This window comes from Accipiter gentilis, chromosome 14 (genome assembly GCF_929443795.1).
Source record: "Accipiter gentilis chromosome 14, bAccGen1.1, whole genome shotgun sequence".
NCBI lineage: Eukaryota > Metazoa > Chordata > Aves > Accipitriformes > Accipitridae > Astur > Astur gentilis.
Window position 1 is genome coordinate 25,726,816 of NC_064893.1, and position 21,038 is coordinate 25,747,853.

At 42.2% G+C, this 21,038-nt stretch overlaps 1 long non-coding RNA gene across 1 annotated transcript; it reads right to left on the minus strand.

Annotated features, from left to right (window-relative positions):
* Positions 1–1,768: 1,768 nt before the first annotated feature.
* Positions 1,769–8,519, minus strand: LOC126045517 (uncharacterized). Its single transcript, XR_007508104.1, has 3 exons — positions 8,339–8,519; positions 3,994–4,154; positions 1,769–2,987 (listed from the first exon to the last, which is right to left on the minus strand). It is a non-coding gene; the product is annotated as an uncharacterized LOC126045517 (long non-coding RNA).
* Positions 8,520–21,038: the final 12,519 nt, after the last annotated feature.

The following is a 21,038-nucleotide window of genomic DNA, read 5'->3' on the forward strand; positions in this document are numbered from 1 at the left end:
TGAATCCTGATGAATCTGAGATTAGGGCATGTGGGACTGGGTCCATGTGGAGTTAGACTCTGGGGACAAATCATAGCATCCAGCGAAGAAAACTTCTACCGGAGTAGGTGGTTATTGCTGTGCTCATCATCTCTATCTTCTAGAGAAAGAATCTCTCTGCAGGACATTTGCACAGTACCTTTCCTGCAGTGTCTGAACACCAAAACTTGATTTTGGGACGACAGAAATGACTACGTGGGACTAAACCAGGGGAGGGGAAGGTGCCTATCTCGTTCAATAACCACTTTTGATACTGGACATCATCTGATGCTCAGGGAAGATGGTGTAAAAGACCGTGCAAGATAATCAGCCACCACATTAGGTTTCATCTTGACCTGAAAATCAGAGTATAGATTAGACCCTGAAGCCCGAGGTTAAACAATCCTTGCAGAAATGCCATTAGCAATAACAGTTAAACAAAGATAGTTCTGTCATCCAGTCTGTGCGCGAAACTTTTAAAATCCCCGTCTCGGTGGCCATGAGTCCCACAGTGCAGTAAATCACTTCACTGAAAAAGCATTTCCTATGAATTTGCTGTCTAATATAATAAAATATCTCTTGAATGTCATGTCCCCTTTTTATGTGTCTCTTTTCAAATTTTAAATGATTTTACTTCCTGCTGGAGTCGGGCTATTGTTTAATCTTTAAAAGCTTCTTGCCTGATTTTCAGAAGTGCTGAGCACCCACAAATGGAGTCAGTGGGCTCTGTAAATGTTCCAGATCTTTTTAAGATCAAGGCATGGTTTTGATGCTTAGACACTGCAATAATGCCATTGATTTGAGCCCTTTTGATGTAACGGATTTCCCAATTAGCAGACAGTGGAGGGTCACACCTTGGGAATATGTGCTTCATAAAGGGATGCAGTATCTGCTCTGAAGAAGCATTTAAAGAATTAAACCCCCCAAATGAGTCCAAACCCTAGCTGCTCGTTCTCCAGCTAACAATTTACCTTCTGCAGCTCTACGCAGTATTTAATCTTCTGAAGAATAATTACCACTTGCAAACATGTTAGCAAGAACAGCACAAGATTGGCCGAGAATCCATATGTTACAATTATTGGGTCTTGCTGCGGTAATGTGGGTGGGCTGAAGACTGAGTTTTTAAGTAAAAGATGCACAGGGAGAGAGCAAGAGTGCAGTTGAACCAGCCCGTAGCGCTGAGGCTGTTCTGTATCTGAACTTACTCAATGGAAGTAAAATATTTTGCTTATAAAGAATTTTCATAAACATGTCTTAGGATGTGTATTAGAGGTACGTCTTAGGATGTGCATTAGGAGTAAGCTAAACAAGATGGTATAAACACAGGAATGGCTCTGTAATAGGAGAATAAATGGCCTGCCTCTGCGTCCTGCAGCAGCCCCTGCGGAGGCTGCACGCCCGGCCGAGCCCTCGGCTGGAGCGAGGAACCGCAGAAGATCAATCCCCCCGACCAGGCACGGGGTGTTTAAATCTGGGAGATGCCTAAATATAGAAGCACATGGCTAATTTCAGGATCCCGTTTTTAAAATGTCTTTAAATTGCAACCACATCTAACTTATCTTCAGTGAAAATTGAAAAGGGCAGATCTACCTCAAGGGGTGTCTTGGTGCCAAAAATATCTAAAAGTTTCTCAGGCGGTGGAAACGACAAATCAAAGAGAACAAGGAGATTTTATTGGGTTTACTGTTAAACATTTATCCAAAGTGTCCTGCCCGATTTTGAAAGGTATTTAGGTGTTGAAAGGTACAGATAGGCATGTAAGAGGGCTTTTAAAAGAGCCTGAGCAGGTCAAGTCCCCAGTTTCCATTGAAATTCAGAAATACCTCAAAATTAGTTTCCCTTTGCTTTTATTGGCCAGTCTTGATTCCCATTAAACCCTAACTTAGGCAAACCTCAGCTAGAAAAATCAGATGTTCAGCATTTAAGATCTGGTAGATGCCTAAATATAGATGCAAATGCCTAATTTGAGACTTCCACTAAACTTCTTTTTAAAACTACTACCACATCTAACCTATATAAAGGCACAAATCCACACAGAAGAAGAATAATAACAGAATTCAAATGCTTTCATCCAGATAAAGTGCAGCAATTGAATTAAAATCTGCAAGGATTTTTGGAGCCAGGGTGGACAGTGTAAGTTATAATCTAGTTTATGGTATAAAGTACTAATTATATATCCATGGTATTCATCAGACTAAAATGTTTCCTGTGTGATGTAAAAAAAGCATGGTAAAGATTAATTTAATTATGCATTTTATAGGTTAAACTATGTTTCTAATATTTTGTAACTAACAATAACTTTAAAGGGCAACTGTAAATATATAGTATTTTGGAACCTTGAGAGATTAAAATAAATAACATATGGACCAAAATAACGTGTGAGGCTTGGATTACAGTTTTGCTAACTTCTCTTTTAGAGGTACAATACTTTACTGACAAATAAGGCCAACGAAAAAACCAGCTCAATATAAACTCTGGTATATTGGCCAGAAAAGGTCTTTTTACTAGTGAAAGTGGGAAGTCATTTAAGCTAAATTGACAAAAAGCCAATACTTTTTGTGCTGGTGAGGTTCGACACTACCAAAGCAGTCCAGTCTCTGGCATGGCTGTATTAGCAAACCTGCAAGGAATAAATAACAGTGCATTTCTCAGCTGTCAGCACTATCTGTTGAAAGGCTACAAAATACGTTAGAATTTCCACCTATTTTAGCTAGCTCTCGTCTTCCTGCTAGCAACTCTCCCATGGTATTTTGGAGCAAGGTGCATGAGTGAATCTCCGTGCCTTGGCAGTGTCCGTGGGTTGTAGCGTCCTCTCCCCACGGGAGGGTCCTCTCTGCGCCCCTGGAGCCGGTGCTGCGTGGAAAGGTTGCACTTCAGCGGACTTATAGCAAAGATAAGCGTCACCCTCGCTCTTTCTCTGCCTCATCTTCAGATGGGAATTCATGTCGTTACCTCATCACAAGCGGCTCCTGGGTGACATATGACAAACACATTAGAGGAGGGGCCGTGCTAACAAAACAACAAAAAGTTTGCTTTCTTGACGGAGTAATTAATTTTGATGATTATTTTTTTGAAACGGTGGCTCTGCTCTCTTCTCTGCCTGTGGATAGGTGGTAAATTATTCCTGTGAGAAAGGCAGATAAGGGTAACAGCAGCAGCAGCTGTGGAACCCATTCGTGCTCTAATAGCACTGCTGCGGCGTCCCCGGTGAAAGCCCCACCATGTAATGAGCAGAGGAAATTTCCATGTGACAGTAAACAAAGAATATCTGTGTGAAGATAGCCTATGTGAAGTCGCTCTTGTCCAACCTTTTTTTTCCTTTTTCTTTTTTTTTACCCATTCCCCTGTTTATTTTGTGGCCTCAGCCTGATTAATGCCCCCTTTTTGTGTTTCTGCTTGGTCTCGTAGGCTGCATCACTAACAACTTGGTGCTATTTAGTTTTATTTGCTCTTAAAATGAACAAGGCATTCTTAGGATGTGTTATGTGATACTACTGTTTTGTTACTTCCCCCGGATAATAAACAGTCTGGAAATTAATGATTTATAAGGGTTAGTGTTTGTGTGACAGAAACTAGGACAAGTGGCCTGACTCAGATCCCGCTTGTGCCTGTAACTCCAAATATCTTAGATGATTCACCTCTGATTTGCATTTATTCAGAATCCTGCCCAATACACTTCTTTGAACACGTATAAATCAAACAAACATTTAGCACTAATGTAGTGGCCAGTGATGCAGGAACCTAGTAGAAGTCATAGCTGTATTTTCTTTGCAATGAAATACATACACAGCTGAATTATATTAGAGAGGCACAATTCTGCACAGCAAACTCCAACTGGGCCTTGTTTGTTGTACAAATAAGCTTCAGCCCTGTAGGATTTAGGAAGACAGAGTATCAGCCCCTTGCACAATGCTGCTGGGAAGCTATTCTCCCATGGGGTCAGTCATCAGCTGCACGTTGCAGGCTATGACTAACCTTATCTGTGGATTCACGTTACGGCGAGTTTTGAGGCAATTGCGGCTTCCAACAATCCAGGACTCCCTCCACGTTGCTTCTTCCATGCACCACAGTCCTTCCCGTGCTGGCCCATCTAGTTGTGAAACCAGTCTGTCATCCAGCTCAGGGAACTGATCCAGCTTAAAAACACACACACACACACAAAAATCAAAGGATGGAGAGCCAGCTCAGGATAGCAACTGGGAAAGGTGCAACGGGGCAAGAACGCTCTAAGGCTCTTCTGTCACCAAGCCCTTTCTGCTATAAAGCCATGGTCACAGATGCCAGTCCACAGGTTTTAGACCTTTTAGATAGTTATCAGGTTATGTCAAACACAATGAGGGATATTCTGCCTGGCACGTAAGGCTTGATCCTGCAATAAAACTTAATTGTTTATTACCTTCAGACAGCATTTACACTGAGAAGATGAACTTCTTAATATCTGTACACATCCTCAAGTGCAATTGCCTTGGACTTGATTTAGCTCTCACTGAGCTGTACAAGCTGGCCCCCACTCATATGCCCTATTTAAGGGAAAGATACTCAATCACAGCCTTAGTAAGTAAAACCGAGTAATACTAGGCGAAGCAACACAAAATTTTGAGATCGTTGTTAAAAATCAGGCATTGCTGGGAATGGCTCTTGCTCCAGCTGAATTTTGGAACAGCTCCGTAGACTGAGAAAAAAGCCCTTTTTAAAGCTGTGCACCTGCACAAATGTCATTAAAAATCCAAAGAGAAATACTAGAAAACAGTTCTCATGTGAACTCGCCAACAATTTCATGATACAAGTATAACTCCTGGGCAGAGCACGTGGGATATATAACACCCTCAAACAATGGGCTTTTGTTAATGAGCTCAGGAGAGGCTCCAATATAATTTACCATACAATGGTGCAGTGTAAGGGATGTGCAAATCCGTAGCCCCCCTGCCCCCGCAGAGTTTTGTGGTTTTGAAACAGCACAGTAAGATCACATAACCTAAACTGCAGATGTAGGGACAGAACAGACATATCAGCCACCCTCAGCTGAATTACCGAGACTCTGGGTCAATGTCTTTAAAATACTTCCAGCGTCATGGATCAGCGGCTACGGGAAAAGGAATAACATGACGGTGTTATGTGTGGGGTTTTGCTCACATGCACCTGTAAGCGCTATATAAGGCTTGATGTCTTTCATGGACTTTCTGAGAATTGCGTATGGACAGGAGTCCCTCGACTCATTGCTGTTTTCTGCAGAGGACCTGCCCTGGGAAGGGACAGCTTACCAAGCTGAGAGGTTTTGGTAGCAAAGTGCATCGGCAGCTTCTGAATGGAAAGATTGAGAGGTGCTATGAACATTGCAAATCGTTGCTGTATTTTTCGAAAAGATTAATGTCAGTTTCTCAAGAAAAGGGCATGTCTACAGGCTGCTAATTTATTACCAGTAAAGCTTGGTTTAATAAACTTGTGGTAAATATTTTCTGCTTTTAAGACCCTTTAAGGCTTCAAAGGCTCCCATTTGCTTTAGGGTCCCTAGGGATGCTGGTGCCAATGAGACATGTTTCATTAATTATGTTGCACAAATAAGCCAAATATTGCACAAATGTGTGTAGCAACATTGTGAGGAATGCAGCAAGGACTCCTCCTAACTTCACACAGAGCAGAGCCGCCCAGCCGGGTGCATTTCTGAAGGACAGTCAGGGCCTGAAGCACACGCTTGGGTCCTGTCCACACCCCAAAATTATCGTTACTGTTTAGGTCAGCTCCAAATTGCCCATAGGTTTCCCTCTGGAATTCACAAACATCAAGCTGTCTGTCCCAGTGCACGGCTCTGTTAAAATAGCAATAGAAGGGAAAAAGCACGCTGCAGAGATCTCACAGATCCCTCACGTCTCGTCGTGTTGGGAATTATGGAAATCTCGTGAGATACCGGAGGATAATGAAGTCTGAGGTTGTGTCCCCATAAGTCTTCTTTGCCTGGCCAAGGTTGAAAGTGGGGCATGTTGCTGCGAGGAGCCTGGAGGTGAGATGTTCCTGGGTCAGGTTCAGAGCCAGGGTCCTTCGGCGTTGGCAAATGAAAATATCAGTGCTCTTGAGCAGGTGTGCTGCAGTAAAACCAAATATACCAGGCAAAGGGAATAAGCAGAGATATTTCACAGCCATTAGTAAAAGGTCACTGAAGCCACAGGATGATCGCACCTTTCAGAAGAAGGACTGTTGGAAGAGTTACAGGCAAAGATGATTTTCCCAGAGGCCACACTGGCATAGAATAATTTTGATTCTCACCTCACCTTTTTGCTTGTGTAACTCACACTCAGACCAGCAAAAAGCTGCGTCTTGTGTGGGCAGGTGAAAGCCTCCTGTTAAACAGGCGGTTGATAAACTGAAAGGCTGGAGATAAACTCTTGACCAGTCCGTCTGTAAACCAACTATTCTCTCAATCTGTGTTTTCCTGGTAGCTGAGAAGGAAAATTAGCAAAAGCTCTATGATAACTGGAAAACAGAAAGATGCTGTTTGACCGGCTGGACGCAAGAGCAATTACAAAAGCACACTGAAGTACTTAGAGCTGAGGGAGACGTTAAGAGCATACATTGTCAGTGTGCCATATGTCAGGGCGCGTGCTGCTTTATATTACTCGGTGCAGCTTTGTGAAGGAACTGTACTTGGCTTGTATATGAATTTTAAATGAATTGTTAACACATTTTATGAAACTGGTAAAGGGGGCTGATGTAGGAGAGCACACATGTCTGTTCTGCAAGATGGAGTAAATAAATCATGACTTTCACAAGATAAAACTTTATTGAGTAGCAATAAATGACAGAAATACTTCTAACAGCATTTAAAGCCATGTAAAGGAAAGCACGAAGGGCTGATTGCCCCCGAGTATGTGTGCTTGTAACAGCTTGTGTTGCACTGATGGGAAAGAAGGTGCTTTGCCAGAGGAGCACCGGCTGTCACACGCTATAATTCCCTGGGTCTTTAGTCCATAACGCCTTTCAGCACCTACATTTGTTGCTCACAGTCCCTACAACATTTTGGTGCCTTTCCCTAGACAAAACCCTTCTCTCACTTTGCCTTTCCCTACCATAAATTCCTCTGCTCTTTTGTCCTGAGGACAGTTTTGGACCAGAGGACACATCATCTGTGCTGCCCTCCTGCCTGGGTTCACACTCCGAGCAGGTGGGGGAAGTTGTTCTCTAAAAATAACACACTCAAGGCCATCAGGGACCAGTAAGCCAAAAATTAGGCTGAAAAATGGGCAAAACAAATTCCCCTGATTTTCTCTTAAAGTTTTTCATAAGAATACCTTGACTCTTGTCAGTGCATTTTGGCCATTTGTAGTGGGGTGGCAAGGGCTGCCTGGTAGGTCCTCTGCAGTAAAGGATGGACTCTAGAGCATCTTGGGCAACACATGCAGGAATGGCACCCCAAATTTTGCTGGTGACTGACGTCGTGTTACGCATGAAGCATTGGAGATCCAGAGGAGAAAACTGCCTGAATTGGTATCAAAGGGCTCCGGTAGCTTGAGCAGTGTGAGCCAGCGTCCTAACACACAAAACCAAGGCACCCTTTCTAGAAATATTTACTCAGCTTTAAGAAACACCTGCGTAGAAGTTGGACTCTGAAAAGATCTTTTGCTGCTATTTCCACCATGTAATTTAGTGCCAAATCCTCTCATGCAGCAACAGATTCTCTCTTTTGTTATAAAGTAACAAGATAATTTATCTGGACTTTCAAAACTGGAAACCTATTGTTCTGCATTATTGACATCAACGTTATAGATTTACTTTACGATTTTATTCATGAAAATCTCTAGGTCTAAATGATCAGTTCCTGGATTGCTTGCAAGATTACTGAATTCTGTTTACATCTGAGGTTTTCTTGGCAGCATCTCTGTTCACAAGGCATTGATTTATGCTGCTAGAGGCCCATTTGCCTGTCTTGCCTTGCCCTATCATGGTGGGTTTTAGTATTTGCTTTTGTCTAAGACTATCACTACTCTCTTTTTTTTTTTTTTAATTTAAAAAGGCACTTTCTCATTTTCTGCTTGCATTTGTTTCTCTGTCATTTAGAGAAGAAAGAATAGAAGTCTCCGGAGGTGGTATTCTAGGGAACATAGTATCGACCTGAATGTCTTTCCCTTTTTCATTGGGTCGTGTGTCTGAGTTTGTCTGGGTCTCCAAGAACCTGTGGGTCTCTTTTGAAAGTGCATCAGCTGAAGCCCTAGCCTTCAACAGGATCCTCACCTGAGTGTGCTCTGGAGAATCCTGCTCTCCAGAAACGTGAAGCCTGTAGGATCAGTCACAAGACAGACGCTGTCTGGGTCGGTAGCCAGAGTCCTACCTTTACTCACGTCGGCTCCTTCCTTCGGTGTTCTTCCTCTGCAACGCACTCCTGCCTCTGCACTTCTCAGGGACCATCTCTTCCCTGCAAATTCAGCTCTTCGTGTGCTAAGGACTTTCAGGAAGGTGAGTTCTGCCCTCGGTGGAAGCTGGAGGTCCGGATGCAGCTTGAAACAGAGCCACTCTGGTCTTCCTGCAGAGCTGCAAGAGGAATTACAAGGCAGACAGGCAATGTAATACTCGGAGATTTTAGAGAGCCAGGACTGATTTCCACATGCCATGAAGATGGGCAGCAGGAGTTAAAATTTGTACTGGACTATTTTGTGTCATTTCTCTGGAGTGCAGTTTGTACCAGGAGACAATGAAGTGTCCATACAGCAGCTTTGTGGGTGGAAATGTCTTCATACAGACCCAGTGCTATTTTAGAAGTAATTTCATTTGACCATCAGGAATATCAACTTTTACTGGTGAAGCCCAGTGTGGTTATATGCAAAGATACCTCTACTTCAGACATATTTTACCAGTCAGGCCTGGTAGGCCTGCCCTTTTAAAGAGCTTAACTTGAAATACGCCTACAGTGATGGTATTCAAGTTATTACAATGAGACAGCACAGATCTTCTTAATCAGGGAATTACTTTGCAGAAGGATTTTTTCCCCCCAATATTGAGTCAAAGATATTTATCTAAACCTACCCAAACAGCTTTTACTTCAAAATCTTACACAAACAGGCATTTATAAAGTGAGAAATATCATACTGCTTTACCCCAGCACTGTCAGAGTTATCAAGAAACAGTTCACTAAATTTGTAAGTGCAATGGTGACCCAGTGAAGTCAATGGCGACATTTCCACTGTACTCAACGGGACCAGGACTGCAGTCTGTAATTTGTGAAATTAAGATTCTCAATATTTAGGTCTCTGGTTTGATTTTGCTCCAGAACTACAATCTGATCTATTATTTCTTTGCTCTTCCTGGATATTGGGATGATGACAATTCGTCAAAACCAGGAAATGAAGAAAATACTAAGTTGTCTTATACAAAGACAGAGGCAATATCACTTCATGCTCCCAGGGAAATTTGGCACTTTGCACAGACTCAGATTTCATGCAACTATTCCCTTAGCCCAGCTCAGCGCTCAATAAAGCCAAGAGGAATTTCCATCATACCAAAAGTTTCTTGGTTCCCAGAAAAACTCCCCTTCAACCTCAGAGATACCCACAGAAGCAGACAGATGAATCTTTCTTCTCAGTAGAAAAAGTTTTGTAGAGTAATAAAGTTTAAAAAAAAAAAGTCACTTGCCTGATTGATCCCTTTTGGCTGAATGTGATGTGGGACGAAACCTCTTGCAATGGGACAGTGTTACTTTCCCTCTAGTGCACTCACTGTAGACTTCAGCCCAATAAATCTGTTCTTCAGTGTATCCACAATACCATCAGCTGATCAAGGCTCAGCTGAATGTTGTATGCTCCATGATGATATAACAGAGAGCCGAGATAAGTAACTTTATATATACATGACAGTAATCCCCCCTCCATCCGGACATTTTTAAAACATCTTGATATAGAATTAAAACAGAGAGATGTGAAAAGAGGTGAAATTATTCAGGATATACAATGGAGGAATTTTATTACCAAGCTGACTGCGTTATAAATCAAGTGCTCTGTAAATGCAATAAAACAATTGTTTAGTCTGCATGATTCATACCACAAACCTCAGTATTCTGTGTTTTGATCTTATTGCAGCAATAAACTGTCTAGACAGCAATTAACAAACTGTTTTTTCTTCAGATGTTTGGAGTGCCTTTGCTGCCTGATCAGCACTCAGAAATACAGGGCTTTTTCTCTATTCCTATTAATTATCAGGTTGATCAAGAAGCATGGTTAACCATTCTCTGTAATTGTACAACATTTCTCTTTAAGTGAATTGCTATAGGAAAAGTACCGATCATATTGTTTTTCATTAGTACTAAGTAGCTAAGATAAAGATTTATTTTACCACGGTGCTCTAGAATGAGCTTTAAAGTATAATTTATACTGAACAATAGCATGCCATTTTAGGGCCTGATTCCACAGACCGCTTATACATGTGCCCAACTTTAAGCATATAAGTAATCCCAGGAGGACGTGTGCATTTAAATTTTGGTGCATGGCTCCATACCTTGCTGAATTACAGCCAAATAATTGATCCCTCACATATAGTTATCCCTTATCTTTTTACACAAGAAGTGGAGCAGATGTGCTGTGTTTCGGTCTTAAACTTAATGGCTTACCAGTGGGAGGTGAGACGGAAGGTGTCCTAAAAGCTAGGGCAGCTTCTGGGAGCAAAAAGATGCTTGAGAAAAGCCTGCAGAAAGAGATTAAGATAGCTTCTTCAGATACTCGTTTCACACAGGTGATGCAACGAAGCCTTTTAAAAACCTATATTATAATTACACAGAGTTTTACAGAAAGGTAAACAGAACCGAATTTCCCGTGGTGGCCCGTGCAGGTGAACCCTTCCTTTCCAGGAACGATTTAAGGTGCGAGAGGCACCCGCTCTGCGGCCGAACCACGGTATCGTGGGCTGCAGTACGTTTGCTCAGCACAAACACCGCGGCTGTAACCGTACGTGCCTGCGTGCGCGTTTATGCTCATAAAGCAGAGAGTGACTCATCGCCCATCATTTCCCTTATACAGCTTCTTGCTTCGGGAGGTCGATGCGGCTCTGTCCCATTTACAGGAGATGAAAACAAACACTCCCCCCCCCGATAGTATAAAACAGCAAAGCGGCATTTTGTTGGCTTTCGGGCCAACCCTGGGCTGGTCGTGCCGGTTGGAGAAATCGTTCGGTAACCGGGAGGTTCCGCGCAGCCCGGCGGTCGCTCCTGCTGGACAGCTCCCGCCGCCGGGGCTCCGCCACCCGGGCACCGGCACCGGCACCGGGGCGGACAGGGCTCACCGGCACACCTACGGGAGGAGAAACCGCCTGGTAAGTTCTGCCGGAGAAAGCTCAGCTCCTCATTGCGCTGGAGTTCCCGTGGCGGCCGTGAGGAACTCCGAAAATTCTGCTAGGGCGCTCTGCTTTGCTTTAATTTGCAGAAATAATTCCACGGAGGTTTGGCTGTAATTCGGAGTCGTCCGTAAATATGCGAGGTCTCAAAAGCAAAATGAAGAAATTCAATTTGAAGCTGCTTTTCAGGAGTTATTTGAATAATAATCCTTCTTTAAAGAAAAAAAAAAAAAAGTGGTGTGTGTTGGTTTTGTTGTTTTTTTGTTTTTTTTTTTTTTTAAAGTGTTTTCTCTCATTCCCAATCACAGCACCGGAAGGGGGAAAAGTGGAAAAAAAAGCCAAAAGCATACAGAAAAGAGAGGGCAAAACGACAATCAAATCTGGTTTGATTATCCTCGAAAGTGGAAAAATAACAAATTAGTTGAAAAGGAACTTTTCAACTAAATTTACAGTGTTTCACAGTTCTCATTCACAGTGTTTCTAACAGTTCTGGAGGAGTGTTTTGCATCTGAGGAGGTAAAATATTTTATCTCCATGTAAGAGAAAATAGTATGGGTCTGATCCTGATAAACAGTGTGTAAGACATGCTTGCCATCCTGACCAGCAGGAGCAATGCAGGTGGTGTTTCAAGAGTCACAGGTTGTATAGAAAGACATGAAAAATACACTGAAACTTGGGAAGTTATTTTTTGAGCACTATGTGGTTTATATGAAGTACTGCAAGGCATTTAATTTGTTAGCGATATCCATACTCCGCAGCATCTCAAAATAAATCACTGATCTCTCAGCCAGTGGTGATGACAAGGCGACCAGTTCTAGCATACTTGCAGAGGGACCACATAAGTTTGATGTTCAGATGCTAAGAACTCCAAATGCCTCGGTCATTCATCTGTTGATGGTGACCCCAGCACTGCAAAGATTTCTTTGAGTGCCTGTATTAGACCTTCCTTTGCTTTCCTGAGAACATCTGCAAAAAATAAGCACAGTCCTGTTGAAATTAGGAGCAAGTTTCAGGGTTCATATTTACATCATTTGTCTCTACAACTTAAGAACATAGACAAGCAAGAGGCTTAGCTGCCCTTGAAACACAGGCAGGTGTCCTCATTTCATTCCTGAAAAAAACCCTAGAAGCAAAGAACTCGAAAGCTTCACCATGTTCTGTTTCATTGAACAATGTCACAGTAATGGGGGAAAGGAAGATTCTGCAAATAGATATAGGAGGATATGCATCTTACAGGTTATTGATTGAATAATTGATAAGTCCAGCACACAGTAATTACAGTAGAGAAGTCTGGATGTCAGGATTTGTCAGTTATATCTGGAGGGGTTGGAGCAGATGTGAGGGGAGACTACTTAAGTGTGACTCTGGGAAGTGTGGGAACCACTGTAGGAGTCAATAAGTGCCCCATAATCCACTGACAAATACTTGCTATGTTTGTTTGGTTTTTAAATTTCAAAGAGTTTTGCTTAAAGAGTTGTACACCATTTATAAAATCCTCCTCTTGCTTCAGCTTTTTTTTTTTTTTTTTAAAATAAACTCATTCCTTTGGAAAGCTTGAAAAGGAAGCTTGCTTTCATTCTAATTTGCTTTTCCTCCATTATGTATGAACGCTAGGCAGATTTAGCAGGATTGCCCGTGAAGTCAAACCTGCAGCTTTGATATATTCCCTGGAGAAATATCTTTGTCTTGATGGAAGGAAAAAAAAAAAAAAAAGAAAGATGTAGAACTATGCAGACTTTTAGACTTTTCAAACAGTTATTAGGAAACAGGCACAGCCAGTCAAATCAAATTCTGAGCTTGCTAACCTTGACAGTGTCCCTTTAAATTAACCTTGCAGCCTGGAAACACACAAACAAAACGTTTTAAAGAATTTATCTGAAGAAGCAGCGGCAAAACTGAGATTCGCTGCACTGCTTGTCTGGTGCAAGGTCTGGAGAGTGAAATCCTGGGGGGCTCAGTGCACCCAGTGGGTGGGGAGGGGGCCTTCCCGGGTGCTCCCTTTGCACCCACCCACATCCCCTGGCCCAGGGCAAGGAGGGCAGAAGCAGCCTGGCTGGGAAGCTGGGATGAAAACTGGTTTAATTTAAGATATTGGCCAGCAGTAGCAGTGTGCGAAGCACAAGCAGGAGGCCCATTTCGCTGTGCTGGCTGAGGTGGGGTCCCCTCTGGCACGTTGACTGGGTAGACTGGTGCGATGCTGCAGCTCAGCCGGCCACGCGTTCCCTCTCAGCTCCCAAGGCATCTGTCCGGCAGCCCAGAAAATTCCTACCGATGTCAGGGAAAGTTGCCTTCGCGCTGGAAAGGATGAGGAGCGTGTACAGGAGGGGCCTGTCCCCTCGGGTGGGGGCTGCCTGGGAGGAGCCGTCAGCAAGGAGATGGAGAACGCCTCTGCCACCCCCCAGCAAACACCGCGTCCTGGAAGAGCGAGGGAAGGCTCCAAGGTGCTCCAGATCACCACTCATCCCCTCCTTTTGCAGGGTATCATTTCACTTGGGGATTTAATCAACATCAACATGCTCCTAAAACAGAAATCACGCTTTGTTCTCTAGCTGTCCCTAGGATTTTAGCTTCTCTAACTCACCCACCTAACTAGGCACCCTGTAAAGTTCATGATGGCATATTAGCACTTCCAGAATATTTTAAAAAGTCAGTTCAATATAACTTAAATTTATCTAAATTCATCTTTCATGTTTTCACGCAGAAAAAAAAGGGACAATTTTTCCTATTTTGTTTTGTAATTTTAATCTCGGGTATGAAAACACATTCTTCCTGTTCACTTGTAGATTTTCCTTTAGCTTAAAAAAACCACCAACAACCAGAGGGTAAGGGCTGTGCTGATGAGTCTTAGGAAGGTGGGTGGAAGGAGGAGGAAAAAAAAAAAAAGAAAAAAGAAAAAAGAGCTCTGGTGTGTCTTTTGTACTGCTGCCTATAATACTACAGCCAGGCATGCTCATTGTACAGCCAAACAGCAAAATCGTAGCATTGTTAAGCTAGATCGCTGAATTTCATTAGGCTGGGGTTTTTTTTCCCTTTTCTTTTACACAGAGGCAAACCCATGTTTTTACAGAAGATGGAAAAGCAGGCTTGTTTAACTATTTTTTCAAGATTTTTTGTAGAAGCACAGAACAGCTTCTACAAGAGGGAAATACTGCAATAACTCTGCCAAACTAGATGCAGCTGCTGTAAGTTTATTTTTTCCTTCATATAATTTCTGTTAATTAACATTGAACCTTTCAAATAACAACTAGCACTCCTGGCATCTGTCTTGCAACCTAGAAAATCTTTAGGGGGTGGGGGGGGGGGGGGGTGGGGGAAGCAAATTATTAGGACCATGGAAGTCATTCAAAACAGAAATACAATATCCCACAAGACTCACCTGCTTCATAGTTTTATTCTAAACTCTAAATTCAGATCAATTTCTTCAAGCTGCTCCTGTCCTTTTCCAAACCAAGCTGAATTCCCTGAAAAGCAAAAATCTTATAGTAAAAGTCCCATCCAGCTTGGGGTTTTATAGCCAAATCAAGGAAAAACAGTTTCACCTGGTTTTGCCTCAGAAAAATCAGGTGATGTTCATCTATTTCAGATAGCTGTAACTTTGGGAGTTAGCTTTCCTTTAAACTTTGGGGATTTAAGTGGTTAAAGGCCCATGTTCATCAGAACCTAGCAGAATATCCTCACGAATGCCATTTCTCTCTCAACATCAAGTTTTATATAGCTCTCAATATAGCCTTAAAGAAAGACAAACCAAACCAAGCTTAAAATTTCAATATTTCAAATTCATTTTGTTGCATTTTCTTCCAGTTAATGCTGCCAAACAGTGAATCTAATTAACTGGACACAGGAGGGCCTTCATGAATGGAATGTAACATAACCATACAAAGTAATCTCGTTACATTGTAACAAGAGGTTAAATACCACTTCCTGCTATGTAGTAGCTGTTAAGTATAGTATTGATGAAAAATATGCTAATAACACCTTCTGAAAAGAATAGCTTAGTTCTTGTTAGCTAATCTCTGCAAGCTGTTTGGTAAGCTGCTTTTGTGGTATGGTTATATCACATGCACATCAAGCAAAACTATTCTGTTCCACCTATCACCAGGTTTTAAACTAAGGGATTGTTTTGGTGGTGGTTTTGGTTTTTTTGGTTGTGTTTTTTTTCCCCCCATGGGGAAAATTTAAATATATATCCATATAAATATATACGCGCACAAATAACCAGTGTTTTGATCTGTCCCTCAGCATCCTTCCCCTGGCTGCCCCGGCTCTGCCTTCCTCTAAAGGCTCTGGACGTGGAAGGAGCTGCCAGGCGTGGGCTCCCTGACCGTGCCACGACACAGAACCAAGGGGCAGCTGGAAACGAGGGCCTGGGTTTGGAACCCAGTTTGCTGAAAATCCTCAAACAGGGCTTTTTATATAGATTTATACAGAGAAATGAGAATCGGGCTTATTCTCTCATGTGTAAATCGACAGAAATCTGGTCATAAATCATTACTATTTGCATCTGGGGGATAATTATTAGTCCAACCTCACAGTTAAACCTGAAATTTTAACTTAAGAACAACGTCAAAAATGTTAACTGTTTTAAATCACAGCAGCTGGAATGGATTTTCACAGTCACTGAACTGATTTGCAGTTGTATTAGTCGATCAGCATCTCTCATTAGGTGTCTATAATGCAGGCAGGGACATCATGCTAAGCCCCTGTGTTTCTTCTGTGCCTGGGCCCATCTTTAGCTGGAGAGTAACGTTCTGTTTTCTTTTCTCCCTCTTCATTTCCATAAACAATATGCACAATTCTCTGAGCCATTCAGTCTGCAAATAAAGGCGGAGGGCTAAGTAAATTTGCTTCACACCAATTATTTTTGTGAGGTCACTGAGTTAAGCATTAAAGAATACTGCTGTGGATGAGCACTGGGGAACAGTATGATTTGTGCTATGAACTGGACAAAAGCACTCGGTGCATAGCAGAATACGACATTTATTGGGAAGCTTTGCTCCGTGAGTTAACAGAAGAATAATCCTTTTCTTTTAACAGCTACGAATTACTCATTTTACCACATAACCCAGCTGCACTGTAAGTTACTTTTGCAAGTCACAGCATAGGAAAGACAGACAGACATGTGATTTCAGGAAAAAAAAAAAAAGATTGCTCAGTTCAGTATTAAGCTGTTTTGCTTCTATGCACAGCGTGAGGGCGAGTAGTCAAATTATTGTGTTGTGTTTTTATGCAAATAAAATTACAGAAGGAAAGAACATTTTAAAATAATCAGAAGCCAAGTGAGGAGCCAAGAATCCAGCTGTTGTGGATTTGCATCGCTGTATTGTCACACTTCTCACAGCCGCTTACACCAGCGAGAGGCTGGCCCCACATCTGTTTACTATGTATGGCTGGCTTGTGAGCAGTAAGTAACTGTGACAAAATGCTCTGCACATGGGTAATTGCTGATGATTACATTTCAGACAAAGGACTTCGGCTTGAACGAAACAGCAAGGCAATATTTCCCCAATGGAAGACAAAATTATACAGTGGTTATATTGCTATTAATGGAAGAAGGAGTAAGTCTTCAAGTCACTCTACTCATTTCAGGATGCGAGGTCAGAGTCAGACCCTGATGTTTCAGGCGATTTCAAAAATCAAACTCAAACAGAAAAATATGAATGTGCCTGAAAAAATTAGAGATCAGCCACAGGCTAGAATCAATGGAAATTTGATCTGGAAAAATCACTGCAGGATCTGATACTTTATCATGCTTCCTGGGAGACAGGACTAAAAAGTAGTACCTCTGCTGGCATTTTTAGTAAGACCAAGTTGCTTTATTTTTGGACACTACTCTTGTTACAGTAGAACATAAGTGACTATTACATGTATCAATAAAAGGAAGGCAATCAAATTACACGTTTGATTATTTAGAAAAAATAGCTTTTAAATTATACATCTAAATCCAAATAAAGCACACGGTGTGCCCTTTGAAACCAGATGAAAAGCCGAATGTAACGATGGCTGAATTCTCACTGCTTGGGTCTACTTTGTGCCAAGGTGGTAGCCAAATCAGAGACTGCCCTCTCCACCCCCATCGGAGATTTCCACCACCCTCCAAGAACCAAAGGAAGGGAAGGCACGAGTCCCCCTGCCCTGGGCCAGGGTGCCGTGGTGTACCCCACAGGGATCCCGCGCCCCGAGACTGTTCCCATCACACTCCCTATGGAATTGTCCCAGTGAGTGCAGAGCCACACACCAAAATCAGGCAATGGGCCACCTCCTGTTCAGATTAGGGGGCTTGGAGCTGGCTACAAATCCTCTTTTGTAGCAGCTTTGGGTTCTTCTGCTCTCTTTTTAACTGGCACCCACTCAGCACCTTTGGGTGACAGGCGCGTATGCTGGAATGACAGACCATAGCAGGGAGTTTCTTATCAGAGGCACAACAGCGTTTGGAGCCATTTGTTGGTTGGGTTGTGGTGGGGTTTTTTTGGCCAGTTACTATGTCAAGCTTCCCCAGGTGCTTTAATTAACCATTTGAATGACTTTTCCCTCCTCGTAAATATGCTTCAATTCTGGGTGCTGGGTGACCGTACAGGATGCTCATTGTACACCTGAGTTGCGCTGAGATTATACGGCCAGGCACACAATACAAATATCACAATGGACAATACTGTTTGGTTTTATTAAAAGAGCATATCTCCTGTATAAAAACTGGCCTCTTCACGAGAGTTTTTAATCTTTCACTATTTTAATGCCTTCCTTGTTTTTATTAACAGTAGAAGTGATTACAGTTCTCTCAAAATAGGGACAATGGCACTGGCGTAAGGCCTCGCTGGGTCATCTCTTTGTTCAGACAGCGAGAGTATCACTTAATTACTGTCAAACAGACAAACCTATCCCTCATCCACTTACTGTATTTAAGTTAGTAAGGGCTGAAGCCGATCAATACACATGAGCCTGGTAAAAGATGTCATTTTGTCATTTACAGTAAGAGACAATACAATGAATGCAATATTTGCTCTTTTCTTGAGATGTCTGGGTGTCAACGATAACATCCAAGGTCTTTGCCTTTGTCACAAATATTTGATTGTCTCTTCAGCACCCTCAGCCGCTAACAAACACCTCCGACATTTACTGGCTGCTGCCCATTTTCAAAGTGAAAACAATGCCAAGAACCACACATCCCTCTGCTGCAGAAACTTGTGAAACTCTTTGTTTCATTTTTTCCCACTGTGCTGAATAACCCTCTTGTCCCATATGTCAGTAAATTGGAGTTCCTTTACACTTTCCAGATCTGTTTGGACCAGGCTAATGTGACTAATGCTGACAAAGGGACCACTGCCTCCAGATATTAAGCATGAGCGCTGCTTGGAAAAAAAAAAAAAAAAAAAAAAAGAGTTTTGTAAATTGATCGGTGTCTGTTTGGAATTTGGTGCTATTTATTCAATCCCGGGAATGAATGGGGAATTTTCCTTGAGTCATCTTCCTATTCTCTAGTGCTGCAGATCGGAATGAACATGCAGTGTAGGCATGACATTGCTGCTTTTAAAGGGGAGCACAGAGAGTGTAAATAGTTCTGAAATGAAAATAGCAAATTCCACAGTTATGACTCCAGTAAAAGTTACTCAGGCATTTAAATAATGGGACTTCCTACTCCCCAGATATCTTCCTTTCTGAAGAATTGTCTCAGGAAGGGATAGCATCAGGGATCATAAATTGTCTTTTGGCTTTTCAACACTTTACAGGCTCCCATGCATCGCCAACAATAGGACTGGGGAATGACTCTTAACAGCTCATTAAGGCTGTTTTTGCCAAATGCAAATAATAAAAAGGCCTCTTAAGAGGCTGTCTCATTTTTATTCAGAAAAGCCTACTACAGAATATAAAAAGATGCCATAAAATGGAAATGCAATAGAAGACCCAGTGCAGTTATCTTTGGTGTCCTTTGAAAGATTTCCAGGCTAACTTCAAATCTCATGGGCATTTCTGGGTGGATTGCTGAATGATTCTGCTCTGCAAATACGATGGTTAATTCAGAAGGGCACTTCAAAAAAAAAAAAAAAAATCAGATACAGACACTGTGCTGGCAACATACACATTTCTGAGGAGTAAATAGGAATGAGATTTTAGTAGACTTGCATCACAATTGCCACAGTTTTAATATTAGTTCCCAATTCACTTCCCCTGCTCTGGTCTGACTGTAGGTCTGACTCTTTAGTGCTTTTGACCTTCCCACAGACAAAGAAAATACACTTTGGCCATGCATGAAACGCAATTTGGTGTCTCCAGACAGGAAACTCTCTCCCCATTTATATGCTAAGTGTTGGACTAGAATTTCCTAGGTTAGTGGAAGCAAAGGCAGGAACACCACGTCTGAGCATTTGCTGGATTTTTCATGGCTGTTGCCCCCTCCAGCCTCCTGCCTCCCTACCCCTGTGCTCCCGCTTGATCCATATTGCTTGGGAGGCTCACTCCCAGGTAACCCTACGTGGCCTTCAGCATCGCTCGGCCACATGAAATCCCAGCGCTCGTGTCTGAGTGCGGGTCCTGGTACCCACGTTGCCTCTGAGAGAAATATGTGCTGAGGCCTAAGAGTTTTGGCACGGGCATTTCTTTTTTTCCTCCCCAGGAAGACCCAGGATTCTGGCTTGATCAGCCTGTGATGTTATCACCTAATTTTTGGAGGTGTTAAACACCTAAAGCTTTCCTTGATTTTACCAGGGGACTTGAATGCTCAATACTTGTTAAAGTTAGGTCTGCAGGTAGTCTATGGTAACAATCACTAAGATATCCGAAGACTGCCTTGGGCACTGTTGGTAGTCTAGTTTGTACAGACAGGCACTTTGGATCCTTCTCCCTCTATTGTTAAATCCCAGTCCACATAAGCACCAACGTCCTTGGACAAAGACATCCACTGATTTCAACTGAATAAGACAATTACTCTAGCTCAGCTTTAGAATAATTCTATGAACACTAATAGAACAACAATTTATATCAGCTGATGTACTAGTCCAATTGATTTATACAAGTGACCAATGTTAACGTATTTATAAGATATTTAGATTTACTTCCTTTCCCTCCCAGAAATATTTTCTTATAATATCAGCTGGGAAAAAAAAAATAATTCCAAAAATCTGAACATTTGCTTCAATCTGAATTATTTGAATACTGGTAGGTTTTCCTTATCTTTATTATAATAATTGTTATTTATTATGCAATAACACTAGAAATCCCCCAGTGAGAATCAAGCTGTCATTGTGGGAAATGAGTCTGTTACCAGAATTCCCCAGAAGCTCGCTGAATGTCGCCATGGGGAGCCTGCAGTCTGCAGAATTAGGACTCTTCATAAATTCGCTCTACTCTCTTAAATCAAGCTTAAGAATTAACATTAAGATTGGACTCAGTAACTTCTCTTGAGTAAGGCTTGACAAAGAAATGAAAGAAAAGAGAAATCCACTGGGTAAGGCTCGCAGAATTTGGCCCAGACATGATCCATCTCCGGGAATTATTCTTCAGCCAGTGCTGGCCCATATTAACACCCACATCACTTTCCTCAGTACTTACCTTTGTACAGCCTGAGCCAGTAGGATCAAATCTCTAAATCTAGGTTAGGTTTTCCTGAAAAAGAAATAGGGAAGGAAAAAAAAAAAACCAAAAACCGAAACTATAAAAAAGGAGAAAAGTAGACTATCTTTGATTTGGGGCTTTCCTCTGTTGTAAAACTCAAGGAAGGA